General features: G+C 38.6%; 1 long non-coding RNA gene and 1 other non-coding gene across 7 annotated transcripts; both read left to right on the forward strand.

The window, feature by feature from the left end:
• Positions 1–3,529: 3,529 nt before the first annotated feature.
• Positions 3,530–11,637, forward strand: LOC131233578 (uncharacterized). 6 transcript variants are annotated; one of them, XR_009165289.1, is made up of 9 exons: positions 3,530–3,586; positions 7,411–7,468; positions 9,222–9,340; positions 9,498–9,528; positions 9,645–9,778; positions 9,881–10,069; positions 10,296–10,412; positions 11,084–11,267; positions 11,373–11,637. It is a non-coding gene; the product is annotated as an uncharacterized LOC131233578 (long non-coding RNA). The 6 variants fall into 6 exon arrangements; XR_009165287.1 differs by lacking the exons at positions 3,530–3,586; positions 7,411–7,468 and having other exon boundaries at positions 8,800–9,340; positions 9,493–9,528; XR_009165288.1 differs by lacking the exons at positions 3,530–3,586; positions 7,411–7,468 and having other exon boundaries at positions 8,800–9,340.
• Positions 8,994–9,064, forward strand: LOC131234217 (small nucleolar RNA Z267). Its single transcript, XR_009165624.1, has one exon. It is a non-coding gene; the product is annotated as a small nucleolar RNA Z267 (small nucleolar RNA).
• Positions 11,638–19,067: the final 7,430 nt, after the last annotated feature.

Below are 19,067 nucleotides of genomic sequence, written 5' to 3' on the forward strand. Positions count from 1 at the left end.
CCTCATTGTTTCCTGTCGTGCGGCCCACTTGAGTTTTGGATATGCCTCATTTTTTACCCCATGTCCTAACATGATTTGGCAAAATAGATGGACGAGGCGCTGTGAGCCATACCTAGCTTCCTAGTACAGTCACAATGAGCCCCACTTAGCTTCGTGTTGCCAAATTTTGGACTGCACATTTTGGCAGATGTGTATGGTGATCTGAACCGCACATTGGCCCCTACTTCTTCTTCTTCTTCTTCTTTTTTTTTGCTAGCTTGTTAGTACACCCACTATCAGTTGTCACTTCACTATTAGCCACCCCCACCAGGGAATCGATGCCATAACCTCAGTGTTGAAACGAGGTATCTTTCACTCAGTCTACCACTTGAGCTATGGATCAGGGTATACATTTGGCCCCTACTTAAAATTCAATGTGATCGGCCTATCTAACTGGCGAATAAATAGGCGTATTCTTCACTTGATGGGAGCAGTTGCAGATTTTTGTCTTATAGTCTTCATTTGTACACATCAATTTAAAATGCTAAGATAATCCTCACACCGTGATTTTTGGGCCATGGCCCATTAGCTACTGGAAATTAGAGATTGATGGTTTTCGAGAAAGATATGAATCATATGATGCAAGTGAAAAACGCATGCAAAGGATAACTGTCAGGATAGTTGAGTGGAGGTATACGAACATGACCTGAGCTAGGAAAACTGACGCAGGACACAACACATGTTCCAGCATAGCATGCGTAAGAGATGCAGTCCATTCCACCGGTGGAGCCACCGCAAATATGCCCTGACCAAAAGATCTGGTTAGTACACTCATCAGGTGGACCCACAAGCTTACTTGAATGTGGACTGGTATTCTTTTCTTCGAACCATCCACGCAGGGCCAGTCTATTTTAGTTGCCAGGCCATGCCCATGTGGTTCCCACCTATTGAGTGGGCCGGATCTTGCACGTGTCTGTGCATAGAGGAGATGATATAACTATGATCATATGGAAGCCTGTCTGCGCCAAAACGATTTGAAATTTTCAAATGAAAAGTATGGTTTTTCTTTGATGCCACGTCGAAAAGGAAAATAAATATTGTGGTTTATATGTGTAAGTGTGTGTAGTATTCCTACTTAGAGATTCAGAGGTTGAAATGATCGGGTTGCATTATGCACTGGAATGTGCGCACACATGGGCGTGGGGTGAGGGCAGTGTGGTTGTAGTGGTGCTAGATGATACACAATCACAGAGCGGACGCTCCCTACAACTTTACGCGAACCGTCGTGCGAGGGGTGTGAGACAAGCTTGGGTTTTATAGGTTACAGAGAATGGTCGGATATATGAATCCGAAACGGTCAACCATTTTGAGAATGGCTAACAACCATAAAAGCTACAACGGTCCAAAAACGGATAGGCTTTGATGATTTAACGGTTAAATCTAACGATCTGAAATGGCCCAAATTCAATGTCAACGGTCGGAAACATTTTTCAAACGTTCTAAACCATTGATGACCACCTAGCAACGGTCCACTCCCCTGGTGCTTATATAAACTACACCATTTTGGTCCAAAATCAATCAACTCCAATAGATCTCATCCAAACCATCAGATCTCACTAAAATCCTTCTCCTTCTAAGAATATTGCTAAACATTCGCTAATCGAGTCTGCCAGACGATCAGCTACATTGAAAAGTTCCTAAGTAAACCCTTCGTGATTACTGCACACAGGATTTAGATAAAAGACTTGTCTTATCCTATAAGCAATTAACCTGTAACCCATCAACAATTGATAAAGGGGCGAATCACGCTTTAAGGACAACATATTCATACTTGATTTAGCCTAGCGCTAAAAAAGAAATAATTTTCTTTATTTTATTTTTTTTCAATTTTTCAAAATATTTCACAACACTGTCCTCCCACCCAACGAGTCATGCATAAAGGACATCCCAGCGGCAACAAAAAATGAGACACACAAAGATCAGCTGCCTTGAAAATCAAGTAGATCCAGGCATTAGGTCTATGCCTTGTACGATTAGTGGACCAGTGTGGTTTTCTCGGAAATGGATTGTGTGGTGTGCCACACCACCAACCTCGGTTGTGTGTTGATGACACAAAGTTATGTGGGCCCCACCATGATGTATGTCCACACTGTTCATCCATTTTACAAGATTATTCTAAGTCATGGCTTAAAAAATGAGGCATATCTAAAGCTCAAGTAAACCATACTACAGAAAGCAGTGGGGCTTGAACGCCAGCCATTGAGAGCTGCCTGCGGGCCACAGAAGTTTTGGATCAAGCATATTTGTGTTTTCCCTTCATCTGGCCATGTCTGTGTGACCTTATGAATAAGTTGGGTGGCAAATAAACATAATGGTGGGCCTTTGAAAGGTTTTAACAGAAAGTATCATTGCCCCATTACTTTGTGTTATGGTTCACTTAAGCTCTGGATCTCTATCATTGCTCTAAAATGATCTAAAAAAATTGATGAACAACATGGATATAACACATACAACATGGTGGGGCTTACGGAACTTGGTGACATCAACACACTACTAAGTTCGGCACACCACGCAATCTGTTTCCTGTTTCTCCTAAGTTTTGAGCATGGCCTACTTTTTTCATGGTTCAATGTGCTACTCATGGATTACTATCGGCGAAGAGACGAATAATGAGCGATGTAATATTAGATTATTACTTTTATTGCTATGCTGCTAGGTCATGTGTCTTCCTAAATCAAATAGATTAGGTAGAGGAAAAGCCTAAAAACACTTGAGCACTTCACCTTAATGTGAAATATCAGGCCAATTCAATTTCCGAGTGAGTCATCTTATAAACTTAAACTTCTAAATTTACATAGTACTTAATGAAGTCCTGAAATAATGTAATTCTTTAATTACATTGAGGGCACATCGCCTGAATGATTAGATGACTCGTAAACACTATAGTGAGCCTTGTACAAAACTAATGGTGGATAATCCTTCCCAACTATATCTTATAATGCGACCTTCCTGAGTTTCGAATGATTGAGATTTTTGGGTTCAACATTTGGAATAGGACATCGTGCTTGAGAGGCATGGTAGGTCTCATTAAAGTTCAGTAAGTGCCTAATAGGAAGTTATGTTTTTTGATTTTATTATCATTATTATTATTTTTGAATTATAAACCATTGAATGGCATTCACTACCAGAAAAAGGGCCTAAGTTGACCGATGGGCCAACCCTTTACCGGCGGCCAGTTTTACCGGCCGCAAGCAAAGGGTACGCCTATTTTATTATTATTATTATTTTTTTAAAAAAAAAAAACCCTAACTCTTGCTCTCGCGTGCTCTCCCTCTCGCTCCCTCTCGCTCTCCCTCTCCCTCTTGCTCTCGCGTGCTCTCCCTCTCGCTCCCTCTCTCTGCCTCTGCCTCTTGCGTGCTCTCCCTCTCCCTCTCTCTCCCTCTCCCTCTCCCTCTCCCTCCCGCTCTCTCCCTCTCCCTCTCCCTCTCCCTCTCCGCTCGCTCTCCTCTCACTCTCACTCCCCCTATCTATCTCTCTCGCAAAACTCTATTCCTCGGCCTTCTGCTGCAGTTCGGTCTTCTGCTGCTCGTGAATCTCGGATTCTCAGGTATGATGTAATGTTTTTCTCTTCTCGTTGTTGCTTTCTGAAATTTAGAATACTTGATTAGGAGTATGCTTTGTCGAATACAAATACCTAATTAGGGATTTGCGTTGTCGAATCCATTTTTAGGGATTTGCATTGTCGAATCCCTAATTTAGAAGTGCTTATTACATCTGCAGATTCTCGAATCCATTTTTACGGATTTGATTTCGTCTTATCCGGATTTACGATGGGTTTGGATTTAAAGACATCTGTGTTTAGTGTTTTATAGCTCTCTCTCTCTCTCTCTCTCTCTCTCTCTCTTCTAGCAATAAATCTGATATTGTAACAAGTTGGGTAGATTTCTTTTCCCTAATTCCCATTCATCTAGTTTTCATTCTTTACCATTGCAGCATGCTTCTGAAGATCTAGGCCGTCAATGTTCAACGCTCCATCTATCCTGAACATCCAATTCCCCTTGCAGATTTATTAGAGATCTGAAGTAAATGTACTTCTGTGGGTACTCTTTTTTTATATATATAAGAAATGGTCTTTTAGGACTAGACCTTTGGAATCCATGCCCACCTCTTTTTCTATCTCTGGAAGTGAATGTATTTTGATTGTGGAAACTGTTTTATGAAATGGGTTTTTCGTGGAAAGTTGTTTGGATGGCATTTATTATCTAAGAAAAATGAGGATTTCAAATCCCCTTATATGCTTGGCACCGTAAAGCAACTGGGGGCTTCAAATCCCCTCAAACAGGGGGTTTGTTGGCTGAGGATTTCAAATCCCCACTTGGATGAGGATTCACACCAAATTTCAGGCCATTCCAAAACTCTGCCCAACTACAAATTTCTCGACAACTCTAGAAGAACTTGTAGCATTATTGTCGAGCTCATCTGAAATACAACTCTGAAGAATAGCTCTAGAAAATACTGCATCATTACCAAGTTGTTCTTTGCAGTCAGCTATTGGGCACAAATTATCATCACCTATTAAATGTTCAGATACACTCAATACCAAATGTCCTCGTTTACAAAAAAGAATAAACAAAGGCATGTTCAGAAGTACAAAAGAAAATTAAAAAGAAAGAAAGAAAGAAAGAAAGAAAAAAAAAAAACAGTTCAAAATTTGAATATCTATGTTAAATAACATTTGTATTTTATACTACTTATACAGATCTTAACTATGTTAAATATCTATTCCTATCCATAAATTTTCAAATTATTAAATATAGAGTTAGTCAGGTCGAGTTTTTGAGTCAACCCAACCCTGCTGAATATCTGGTGAGTTGAGTTAAATCATCATAACATCTTCTCATCAGCGGCTGTTATAATTCCTTCCAACTATCTCGAAATTCCCTGCAACCCCAGAATCAGATTCTTCCTTTGGTGGACATGTCTCCTGGTAGAATCCTCACCAACGACAGATCCATAAGTATATCCAAGTAGACCCTTATTTCCCACTCTGTAATTCAGCATTGGAATTGAAATGATTGAACACAAAAAGATTTAGCAATGTTGGGAATGGAAATTCAAATATATCCAATTGGTAGAAATTCATTCTTCAGCTCTTTTTGCCTGGCCATCGATGAACATAGTAAAATGCGCTAGAGCGGTGTAGGTGATTCCTCAATCATTTGAATAGTATATTGGTGGGAGTGGTAGTGGAGCTGATCTAATTAGAGATCATCACAAACAATTAATACATTGTTGGGTATTTCAAGTTCGATGAACAAAGTAAAATGCATTTCTGCCCCAGCAATTGGGTGATTCTCTTCTCAATTAAGCCAAATTCAATGACTGCGTCGTGTTGTTGAATTGCAAATTTCCACTCCAAAGCATTCCTAAGTCTGACTTGTGGGCACATGTTCAGAGAAGCAAATGTAGCAGAGGATATTTTAGCCAATCTTTCAACATCTCAGCAGAAGATCTGTATAAGTAGTATAAAATACAAATGTTATCTGGTACAGTCCACTTTGAAAATTCCCTAACACATGAAGCAGTCAGGTCTAGTAATCAGGTGAGCCACATACATTTGCTGAACAGACGTTTATTTTAGTGTTATATTAGTGTTCTGTAAATGAACAGCTGAAGGAATATGACTAGTTTTGTTGGGGAAGAGAGGTCTACTTTACCGTGTCCTCAACTTTCTGGGTTGACAGGTCTACTCATACTGAGCCATACTTTGAAAATGGGCCATTTTATTAGCTGTCCATTGACACGCCAATATACATGCTGCTAATGATGAATTTACTATCCCTGTCATCAGGATTATGGGCTGCATGTGATGAATGGCCCAGGTCCCACGCATGCTATGTGTCATGGTTTCTGGAGTTTATCAGTTTGAACAAATGAGGCTCATGTGTCAGTGATCCATTTCATCCAAGGTGAGGCCTGTGACATCAGTGGTTTGCATCAATGAATCATGTGACCCAGGCCAGACCTTAGGTGCTGGATCCTTCTAACTAGGTGCCGCTCCCATTCAAATCCCGGCATTGGATACTCGCTCCTGCTTCCTACCTCTTTATTCTTTTTTACATTTTGAAAGAAATGCTTCCCTGCTCCCGGACCAAATTGGTTGCCGCTTTTCTTTGTGCTTCTTGCAACTATAGGCCGGCCTCTCTTTCTTTTCTTTTGAGTTCCTTTTTGGCTTGAATAAATTGGTGGTTATCCTTTTAAAAAAATGGAGCTGGACTTTCTGATTTGTACAACATTAGAAACAATAACTAGGAAAATGTCTTTCAAAATTCATTGCTCCACCAAGATCCACAGCCATATTAACCTATAAAACTAAGAAATCTACATGTCTAATTAAAAAAACTTAACTAGGATATTCTAGAACCTGTTTCCCTCAAGCCAGACTTGGGTGCTGTTTTATGAAATAAGTGATTCTTTCATAATCACCCTTCAGTAAGGATCGTAACCTATGGTTTTAGAGCTGAATGCCAGCTATTGAAGTTCTTCTTTTTATTGTTCTAAATTCATCTGCAATAGTGATGGTTGAAATTAGTTCAATGGTGGCCTGTATAGCATAGAGTTCTTAAAATGGATGGTTCTGATAATTGGACCACTCAGTATGTGGGCCCCAGTGGATGGTGACACATACTGGATCTTGAGTCACAACAGGGGCAAAACTCAGTTGGTGATTATTATGAAACTTCAATTGGGTTTCCTAGTGACATGCATAGTTTTGAATTGGGGATGGTGTTGCCTATGTGATTTGCGAGAGGCTGTCGATCTGTTTGAGTGTCTTGCTGCTGATTTTGCAATGGGTTTTGGTGATTTTCCATGATTTTGGTCTCTAATGATTTTTCCTTTGATTCTCATGGTAAAGTTGTATTTTGATTTGGGAACTAGACCATGGATGGAACATATTCGTAAATCACACTTAGCAGATAATCCTAACTGTCAAATGCCATTGAATGGGCTGTTGAAAGAACACATTCAGCAGTCCAAATTCATCATGTGAAATCAGGTGGTTAAGATCATCAGATCAGTGTGATTTTTGAACTGCTTCCATGCATGCCATGTTATGTTGAATGAGCAACAGCTTACCATGTTCTAGCTCTTTGCTTTTGGATAATGTTTGTGTATAAACCTTTTCGAAGGGCTTCGTGTCCAGCAATGCAATGTCCTGGTACTGACTAGCTCCTGTATGCAAAATGCTGCAAAATATGGGAAATTTTCATTGTAATGATGAGGATTATGATGATTTATTTGCTATTGCACCTGGTTATGGCAATTGGTTTGGGTGTTTATATAGAAAGTAATGAGAGATTCATTTTTTATGAGTTTTGTTAATAATAAAGCTGTGGTTTTTCCAATGGATACATCGTTTTCATTGAACAGGTCAAGAAAACGGTTTACACTGTTGCATGTTGGTGATGTGATTGGATTAGGCCAGTAGGTAAACATTTTTCATTCTTGTTTGCCTTTGATGTAGGAATATTTGGTTTTAGCCTTTTGCCTCTCTTCCTTCTTATTAATTTTTGTAACATAGTAATCAAAAGATAAAAGAGATCTTTGGTCTTTTAATTTATAGCATTCATTTGATTCTATGCATTTTGTAGAAATTCAACTGTTTGTATAGTGAAATCAAATTCTGTTCCTAGATCATCATCATCCAAGCCTTATCCCAGACAAGTAAATCAGGTACTCCCAATTGGTGCATTCATATGCCTTTTTTTCAGGGGCAATGTCTTAGAAAGAAGACCAGTCACCAAACTCTTTCCAATGGAACATGTCTAAATTGGATTGGTTGGACAAAAGAAAGTGTGAAGTGGAAATTGGAAAATATAATTCTAAGAACAGAAAATTTGTAACCAAGTACAATTTCAGTAGAAAAAGCATGTGATTTTATAAAGTTGACTCAACCAAGTTTCTCCTGTTTACCAAAATCTTTTGAATATCCAATTGAAGATAGTCTTAAGAAAAAAGCATAAAAAGAAAAAGAATAAAGAATAAATCCATATGCTAAGGGCAAAATCTTGAATTAGAGTCCTCTCTAACCAATCAAAGCACATAATAACTCCAGATAATCAACTAGAGCTTATCTGGCTTGAAGAATTATAAAGGAAAAAAAAAAAAAAAACCATGGATAGACGAATGTCTATCTGAAAATAATACACAAATGTGGATCTCTAGCCAGACATGGGGCTGACTTAATATTTTTAGAGATTCATTTGTGTTTTTAATAGCTATTGGTTGAGCTAATCTAGTATGCTTCTCTCTCTTGTGGATCTTTAGCCAGACATGCTTGGAATTATTATTGGACTTGCTTTCAATGTGGTTTTGCTTTCAACTAATAAAAGATCAGGACTAATGGATAGGTTAGGTGGTTCACATCCTCAACCTTTATGGGCATGGTGAATTAACATGGAAAGCGAGTCAACATGGTTTTGGGAATCACCCAGGGGCTTCTTTATCTTCACTAAGGTTCTATATTTCTTTTCACATTAATTTCCAATGAAATGTTTCAGCTTAAGATCATAGTTAAATTTTTACTAGTGCAGCTACTAATATTTATGGATTCTACAGTTTTTATATGAATATTCATATTGGCCTTTGTGGAAAAAATTGTATGTAGGTCTTTATGCTTATCATCATTCCATTGAATGGCCCATTCATAAATTTGTGCCTATATCTTCTATTTTAACTGGCTGATGTAGCATGTATAACTATTGACATGACCATGATAAGGCTGATAATTGATTTTTGGTAACTGTAATGATGGTATTCAATAGATAAATGGTACATATTACTGGGCTATGGGCCCCACTTGTCGTTGCTGAATACCTGTGTAATTGTTAAGAGACGCGCATTACGTATATAGGGAGTTATTTGATACTCTGGCAGCGTATGACTCTTAACAATATTTTTCTTGTTTTGTTTCGACTTTGGATGATATTTCCAAGCTCGTGCTTGAATTATTCGAAGTGCCTATGATGGCTTTAAATATACTTTTGAGTTATAACTACGAAAAAAATATGATCAGAGGCACGTCTATTTATCTTTATTTTTTTCTTAATTATTCTCTATTCAATTTCAGATGATTGCTTTCAACTTAGAGAATAGAGGCTTTATTACTAGAACTCTATTTATAACAATTCACATTTATTTTAGAAATATTTGTGCCCGTGATTTGTTTGCTTTTTGCGCAGATTTTGAATAAAAGACTTTATCAGCATGCCTTGGCTGTCTTCTTGTGTTAATTACAGCAAGAAGTGTGTTCGCTTGGTAGTGTTCTTTCGTGTCATATTGTAAGATTCAAGCTTTTTCGGTAAGACCAACATCTCAAAATTTTTTAATTTTTTTATTATTTATACAATCTCATCTTTTATTGAAATATGTTTGTAGAATCATTGATCTATTGTACAACTAAGTAACATGTTTTTTATATCAAATCCATTTTGAATTTTATTGTCCCTCTAGTGAAGATGGTTTGGATTTTTGGGGCGGCTCATGCAGGTGAAATACCTTTGAATCATGAAAGCAACTCACAAGACTAATGTAGATTTTTACGTTGGCATGTGAAATCATTTCTTTTATGGACACGATATGTACCAACTTAAAACCTTTTGCAGTCATCAGGATATTTGTGTTGGGACCTGTACCATTTTAGTTCTGTCTTTCTTCAATAAAGCAGTGGTGTGTCTATATTGAACTGAAACTTGAATTTAATGTCTGGAACATGCTAGACTGGGCTCTTAGTCAATGAGTGAGTTTTGGACTCTGTTTCAGCATTTCACTAAGCATGCACACCATCCTTATGCATCTTATTCCATGTTGATATTTACATTCAAGTTGACGTTCTTTTCAGAGTGATGCAGAGAAGCTGTATAAACAACTTGCGCATTTAAAATCAAGACCTAGGCAAAATTTTCAACGTAATGGTTTCCTGGGACTTTTTGGACGAAAGGTTGATGTTTTAGATCACACTGAGAAGAGGTTACAAGATTTGGAAGAGAATGTTAGAATGCAACAATCAGATGTTTCATTGATAGGAGAGGTAATGTTCTGTTTTCCTTTACTTATGAGCCCAATTTCATGTGTATAGTGGTTCTGTGTTGGATATATCGCTCAGGTTGCAGTTGGTATCCACATTGTATGATCTGTCCCTTCTTTATCCTTCTAACCTTGATTCAAGACTGATGCTTGTCTGGAATTGAATATTCTTGTTTTATAGCTTTGTAAGTCCCTAAAACCCATTTCATCCTCTTTCCCTTGCCAAACAGGTCTTAATACGCCCGATGGGTGCTGATGAACATATTTATTCCAATTATATGGACTCAAAGCAGTGGTTACAAGATACGGATGTGCTTGAGATGATTCTGAATAAGTTCAGCTCCTCGGTAAGTGTGTCATGACTTATGAGCAACAATCTTTGATCTGATTAAAGTTTAACCTCCTGGAATTGAATATATATATTTTTTAAAGTCTGCTACTTCTGCAAAAGTCTAGGGCCTACGCATACAATGAGTCCTATGATGTCATAATCTGATGTGTGAGATTTGAGCTTCCTATAATGTGACTGTTTAGATCTTATTAAATAAAATGTCATGCTATTTGACATCTCATGAAGAAAATCATTAACAGCCAATCCATACTTTGTACGCTGTACCCACATGAAGAGAGAAATCATCTTATCTTTTAGGCAAAATATCCATTTCTAGCCTTATAGAAAGCTCAGATTTCACACATGTTTTGTATGCTCGTGTGTGGATATTTAGGGCCCTTAAGCATGTGGAGATAGCAAACCTCCAATATAAAAAATATAAAATTACAATATATGAAATGACTTGGGTCATGGCGACTGTCTCCCACACACAAAAACTTGTAGAAACTGCAACAGTGATGGGCTATAAAAATCGCAAAGCGAAATTGGATTTCCCACACTAATCTTGCTTTTCCTAATCTCAGAAAAGCCAAAGAAATCAAGGGATTTTCTTCTCTCTTTTTTTTTCATCGTTGTCATTGATTTCTCTAGCCATAGTTGTAATGGGGAGGTCTCCTTGTTGTGAAGAACATGGTGTGAAGTAGGGTACATGGACCCCAGAAGAAGATCAAAGGCTTGTGGACTACATTGAGAAGCATGGTCATGGAAGTTGGAGAGCACTCCCGAAGCTCGCGGACCTGAATAGTTGTGGAAAATTCTCCAGTGAAGAAGAGCGGATCATTGTCAACCTTCATTCGGTTCTTGGAAATAAGTTAGTTTTCGATTGCTTTAATATGTATTTTGATGCAATATTGAGTTGAATTCCAATCTCTAACTCTGATACCAATTAATTTCTTTTTGCTATTTTGTTTCGCAGGTTTTAGGCATGGATGAATGGGAGCTATAGATCTATGGATTTTATTTATTTATTTTGAGACTATTCGATTTATTATTGTAAATATTATTTGCGGCAACTCGATGCATCTGAAAGGGCCACATAGGCATGTATTTTTTTTTTTATAGGAAAACAATCACTGGGCACAATCGACTTCCTAAGAGGAATGTGAAATCAAGTGAGCCTTGGCCAAAAGTCATGTGGGCCTTGACCAAAAGGGTCAATGATAAGGTCCATCATTTTATGAGTTGGAGAGGCAGAACTCATAAAATGGGACTCACTGTGAGTCGGGCATATATTTTGTGTCATTTCCTCTCTTTTTATTATAAACTGAATGTTTGCAATCTAATGAGCCTGTACATCCAAAACTGCAGGCAACATGAAGCTGCCATAGGCAATGGAAAAGAGAGCTTAACCAGTAAGGCATAGGGAAAAAAAAAAAAAAAAAAACAAATCACAATTATAGATACGTTTACAAATGCATATGCATTATGGAATTAGGAGCCTAAATGCTAATTGAAGTGTTAGTAAAGTTAAATCAGTCCCACATGGATCAAGAGCCAAAAATTCAAATACCGCAACCTACCGTACAAACTGTCAGTAAATCCCACACGAAGCGGCGGCCAGGACAACCGCCAGGAAATCCCACATGCAGCGGCAGCCAGCACAACCGCTAGTAAAGGGAACATGACTGCCGGTAAAGCCTTTACCGACCGAGGCTTTACCAGCTGTTAGCAAACCGCGGGCAAAGGCTTTGCTGGCCGTTTTCTGGGCCTTTGCCAGTAGGCCAGTTTTCTTGTAGTGATTTGTGGGTGAAATCTTAACTACACGTTGTAAATCATGTACATTTTCAAATTCCTAAAATACTTATAATTTTATTTAAAATATCTATTAATGTTCCTCATAGCTACAAAATTATTTATTATTTGAGACTACTTGCAAGGCTAAAAATGTGATGTAGATTATCATTACTATTATTTCAGTTGAATAGTATAGGTAATGTTAGGTAGGCAACCTAAGCAATAGGTGAACCCAAGTGGCCAACATGTTGACTTGTCTTTTGTCATTTGGTTGGACCTAGCCTGAAATTTGGGGATGTAACTGCGTTCACACCTATTTTTATATATTTATTGTTGGAATTCAAACATTGCATTGTATATTCCATGATATGTGTAACATATCCCATTCTAACAGTGATGTGTTTGACTATTTATAAGAAAACGTACGAACTGGCCCATCTTTTAAAGTAAAGATGGGGTGTATTTTAGTCAGGTGCGTTCATATGGTACTGGTACCACCTGCACTGAGCCCACATCATCTGTGCATCTTACCCACTTCATCCATTGTTCTCTCTCTCGTCCTCATCGTAGAGACCAGAAATCACGCTATCCAAAACTTACAGGGGCAAGCTGTGGAGAACAATGTAAAATCATGCTTAATGATTCTAAATTCACATGGTGAGGCCCACCTGGGTTTTGGAGTGGCCTGAGTTTTGGTGGGTCCATTAATCCTAGCGTGACACCTCTGATGAATGGATTAGATGGTATATACACAACATAGTGAGCACCAGAAAGTGGGGAAGGTTTTTGGTTGGTGTCCCTTCCCAACTTGTGGTGTGGCTTACCTGGGTTTCCGTTCAGGCTAATTTTTGGCTCCATTACCTGACATCGAACAATGCAACTAATGGACGAGGTAGATCTGATACATGGTTGATGTAGGCCCCACGTCAGCCCATAACAGCATAAGGATACCCATATGTTTAGTCATTAGCCGCATGGTTTATATGTCAGCATTCCACATCTCAAATACGTATGAGATATTCCCAACTATATGCTTACGACTGACCGAGGCGACATGGGTGAAACGTGCATGTGATCCACCCCATCCATCATGTGTGCTGCTCATCATCTTCTCCCTGGAACCCAAAATACAGGCCGATCGAAACTGAGTTAGGCCACACCACAGGGAACAGTTGGGATGGGGAGGCCCATCATTAGTTGTACGTGGGGCCAACATCACCAGGATCAAGGGACTCACGAAAAATCGTTATTCGGAAACTCAGGTGTGCCACACAATGTGAATTTAGAGGTTTTGGGCATCTGTCATATGATGTGGCCCACCTCTATTATGGTTCAACCTGAATTTTGTCATCAGAGCTGAAGGGTTGGCGCACCTGACAGACAGGGTGGATCTCATGTACATGAAATCATTGCAGTTTGTAAAGTCATCTCTTCCGCCAACGTGTAACATGTGTAAAATCCACTGAAGTGGGTCATGCCGCAGTTGTTACTTGATATAAACCAGGCAGCTCAACTTATTTGGCAGGCCTTTCTGGTACATCAAATCCAACGCAGATCGGGTACTGCCCCCACCACTACCGAGCTCCCTCCACTGCAAGTGGCTGGATTTAATTGGATGGTTAGCTCCAATAAAAGATGGGACCTATCAAACATGTACTTTACTAAATAATTTTCAAACATGCTTTGTGTGGACCTCATGTCCAACGAGGCATGCTGTCAAATCAAATGCCGCCACCTCAAGGGCGGAGGGAACTCAGGCAGAGCCGTTGTGGCTGTTTAATATGGACGCATGGCCACATGTATTATGAGCAATCTGAATTCGGCGGAATGTATATGATTGGGAATGGTGTCAAGCATTTTAGAGTCGGATTCAAATGCTTGTCAAGCGCTGAACTAGCTAGATTAAAATCAAACCTTCAACTGACTTATCAACCACTAATTGGTACAACGATTGGGTGATTTAAGAAGGGGAGGGTTAGTCCTTCATAATGTAATCTTTTTCTCTTAAGGTAAAGGACTTTTCTTTCAATGATAATAACATTTCAGATTTCTCATTGAATAAATAATTGATGGATAAGATTAAGAATAAAGTTAATCACCAATTTATTGATTTGAAAGTAAGAACAATACAATCAGCTTAAAGAAAAATAAACTTAGAAGAGAATAAATTAAATACATACAACTGTTTGTGCTAGCAAAATGATTGTGAAAAAAGATACCAGATAGTTGTGAGACGATTGTGTTGTGAAGTCAGTAAGATGTGATTGATAATCTACAAAGTAAGGATTTGGTGATTGGGACCTGATGATGGTGGTCGTGGATATTCACTCTTAGAGCATACTGTAGCAATAGTGTTAGACAGTAATGAATCTAAATTAATCTAGAAGCTCTAGACTTGCTGCTGTGTGATAGAACAGAAGTGGAGTATCTAAGCTAAGAAATTAAACTAAGGGTAGACAATGTTGCACTGTTGAAAGATTAATTGTGTGTGGCAAGGGTCCAGAACTCTTCATTGAGTACTACCTTTATAGGGTTGGGAAGCGGTAGCAGCGTTATAGTTTTCTTGTGAGTCTCTGATCGTATAGCACCCGTGTTCTAGTAGGATTTAGAATCCTTGCCATACAGTGTCATCATGTATGATCTGTTTGTAATTACAAACAAACTTTCTAGTAATTACTCTTAATTCATTACTACCTCCAAGAAAATATCAACTGTCCTAGAGAAAAAAAAATTTGGTGCGGATTTGTTTATGATTTGAGATGATCATGCCATGCGTGAACTGGATTGTAAGAAATTTGCAATCACCAATCTTTGAAAATTCCTACATGCGCAGAAGGTTACAACATGTATGGTGCGTACATCAGTCATGTATCTTTTAAATGATATTTGCATTTTCTGTTACAGACATACATACGGCTCTAAACAAGCTTACTTTTGGTAGGCTATGTGTCGTTAATCGTTGGATCCTTGTGGCTTCTCTCTAGCATGAGTATGATTGCATCTTGTCATTCGTATATAAGTGCTATCACGTGGCAACTTTTCACTGGATAGCGTGGCCCGTGATAGCTTGTCCTATGATTTTGAGGTATACTGCTTTATGTGTAGATCAACCTATTCTCATAGCAGATGATCATCATGGTGTGGCCTATCATTTGCACATATTAGATATTCTACACATGCAATGCATTAGTTAGAAAGGAATGATTGTACTGAAGTTCAAATATAGATGTTGCATTTGCACTTCATTTTTTAAAAACAATTTTGATAAAATTATATCATACTATTTGCATACAAATAATGGTGACCGATGAACCCTACTTGTGTATTTATCCAATATGGCATAATTTACTTCAATCTATTATGTCAGTTCAATCAAACACGAGGCTACATATGTGATTCAAGCCTGTATTAGGAGATCGTGTGTGATTATGATGTGCGGGTATTCTAGAGTCTACTCAACTCAATGTTTGATTGAACTACCGGTGTCCCCCGCATTGAGTCAGACTGATTAGAGACTAAACGTATGATCCAGCTATCCTCCAAACCGCCGATTATGATGAGATATCATGCAATTTGTAAAAGGGTAGGGGTTAGCCCTTTCAAATGGATTCTTTTTTCCTTATGTCTATGGACTTAAGGACTTGTTCTTTCACCAACACTTCTGCAATGTACTTCTTGAAATAATGAAGATGAATAAATAAATAAAGATAGCTGAACAATGTCAATTTTATTAATTGAGTATTTAGCCCATTACAATCACGAAAGCATTGAAAATAACCTAGAGAAATAAACAATCAAGAGATAAATACATGATTGATGTATTGGAACAAATGATCGAGGCAAATGGTCAGCAAGATGTGACCATATAGGTGTGATCACCTAAGTAAGAACTTAATTGATTGATATCCAACAACTTAAGGTTGTGGACATTTGATCTAATCAGTAATGTGGTAATGAACTCTAGGTAGTAGCAATTTATGCTAAAGCTAGGCTATGCTAGGATAAAAGATGATAATTGAAAGATATATTGAAAAATCGATAGATGTGTTTGGCATAGGGCCTCGAACTCTTCTTCGCATGCTCATTTTATAGCTCGTTGAGGTGGCAAAACCCTTGTTGGGCTTCCTTGTTGATCTTGATCCTCCACGTTTATGACTTGCATTCCCAATAGGAATGACCCTCGAGATATCCACAACTATTGTGTTATCGAATCTTTTTCTCATAATTGATCCCTTTACGAAAATCTTCATGGCCCACTAATCAAATTTGAGGTTAATCATGAGAATCTCTGCCGCCGATCTTGGACCCCAAATTAATTATGACTATGCATGTCAAGCTCCAAATCCGTTTTCCAATGCCCAATCATTATAATATGAGTTTGAGTTTAATAACCTCCGTAGTACCTCATTTTCAGCACTCAATGCCCATATACATCAAGTCTCAAAAAATGGGATCCCACGATGAGGAATTTCAGGATTATTTTTTTTCGTAAATGAGTATATTCAAAATGTACCATAAACCAAAATATTATCACATACATGTACTAAAAAAATATTTGAGTACAATGTTGAAAAGAGAAATATAATGCATTATTAAAATGCCAAAAGATTAGGCACGTGCCCCAGTCTCACTATTACTATTATTTAACATAACTTGCATGTAAACAACGCGCACAAGTTTACTACGAAGCTTAGAGAGTGTGTGTGTATGTGTGTGCAATGCTTATAATAAATATACATATATTAGAGTATGCGAAAATTATGAAAAGTTATGATGTCAAGTCCATCAATGTTATCACCCATACCGTGGCTATGTAATATGAAGGCCTATTAAGCCAGATGTCATATATAGTTATGCAACAAAAACATGCAAATTCTGATGTTTAATCCACATCACAGTATAGTTTTCATGTGGAATATCACCGAGGTCTTGTATACTTCCAACATTAGCCACTGCCCATCACGCATAACCAAGTGAGTGAAAGAGATCTCACTATCTGTCTCATAAGTGATATGCCAAAAGTCACTTGGCTCGTTAATAGCGATTCCATTTCACGAACTTGTCAGACTTAACCTAGCATATAACTCTCTGCACCTGGGCAGGTAAGGTCACACCTTCCAACCGATCCAGACACAGTGGGAGATGTGACCTACTGATATTTTACCCTCGTACATTCATAATTTCACTCAATCTAGACATTGGAGCATCCTACTGATACCACAAGGTTTATGGCCTTTCACCCATAGACATCCATAATGCCCAATATGCTGTAACATAATTTTTGTTGTCCATAAACTCATCTGCCAGTCACGGTAAAGCTATGGTGGTTACAACCCTAATGTTTATAGGGTATATACTACAACCCAGATGCTATTAGGGTGTAGATGTCATCGTGACATATATAATACGTCATGCATGATTCACACTGTTCAAGTCATGCACCAATCATATGATAATCATACAGGTGACCCTATATCATGGGGGTCCCCAGTGAACCATGAGGCATATAATGTAGGTTTTCCTTACATTAGACAATCTAATCCATGATATGAGTATCAACTGTGACCCCCCATGGCTAGGTATATGTTATGATATATTCACATCCATGGTCAAGCATACATACTATGTGCATGAATATATGAATATATATGGCATGCATTATACTAAGCATGATATCATTGTTGACCATTTTCAAGCTAGGTATATGTTACCAATCATGGCACGTACACATATGTTCTCATTCATATATACTTGGGTGCATTATACATATGCTAAACAACCTTAAATGGTCCAGTATAAATAGAGTAAGCGGACTGAATGTTGGTTCCCAAGTGTTTAAATGTCATGTGGTATGGTCTACTTAAGAGTTACATCGGCCCCACACTTTGGCATGTGCATATAAAATAGGATAGTGAAACAAACGTACGTACGGTATGGATAAGCATGAGCTCAATGACGTTTACAATGATAAGAGTTCCATCACCGCTGCTCTGGGGTGGGGCTCACCTTAGCTTTGGATCTACCTTATTTCCTGGGCTTGGCCCACTACTAAGCCTACGTGGCCATTTTAGCAGGCTAGATGACAAAGAAACATCATGGCGCGCCTTGCAGGAAAATCCAATGGTGGCAGTCAATCCCTAGCGTTTACTGTGGTGCGGTCTACCTGAGATCTGAATCTGTTTCATTTTGGGTCCCTGACCTAAAATGATCTTGCAAAATGGATGGACGACGTTAATAAAACAGATACATCAGGGTGGGTCCCACGAGTGGGCCACAACCTCGGCAGCGTGGTCAAGCTCTGGAACGAGCTGATATTTGTGCTTTCTCTTCGTATAGGTCTATCGACATATGCCACAGGTTGGATGATTTTTGTGCTTTCTCTTCATATAGGTCTATTGACCTATGCCACAGGGCATAGGTTGGATGGAAATAAATGCCAGGTTACAATGGTGGACGTCCTATCTCAATTGTTTCTTATGGTGTGGTCCACCTAAGATCCGGAACTTTCTCAGTTTTGGGCTCATGACCTTAGATGATCTGAAAAATTGGATGGCCACGTGGGTCACGGTGACTTCTATCCAGATTTGGATGGTAAATAAATGACTTGGTGGTTATAGGGAGGTTTCAAGGGTGGACGCCCAATCCCACTATTGTCTATGGTGCGGTCCACCTGAGACCTGGGTCTTTTAAAATAAAAAATGAAAAAAATAACGCACACACTCACGCCGTAGTGGGATTTCACCACCTGTGGGGACTCGAACCCTTGACTGGGTGATCCGTCAAGGTTAGTCCTGTGAACGGGGTGTTGCCCGCACACGGATGAAGTCAAGCTGTTTCTGAGTAGAAATGGTACAGGCGTCGGCTTGGCCAGGTCCAT

Source organism: Magnolia sinica, chromosome 18 (assembly GCF_029962835.1).
Source record: "Magnolia sinica isolate HGM2019 chromosome 18, MsV1, whole genome shotgun sequence".
Taxonomy (NCBI): domain Eukaryota; kingdom Viridiplantae; phylum Streptophyta; class Magnoliopsida; order Magnoliales; family Magnoliaceae; genus Magnolia; species Magnolia sinica.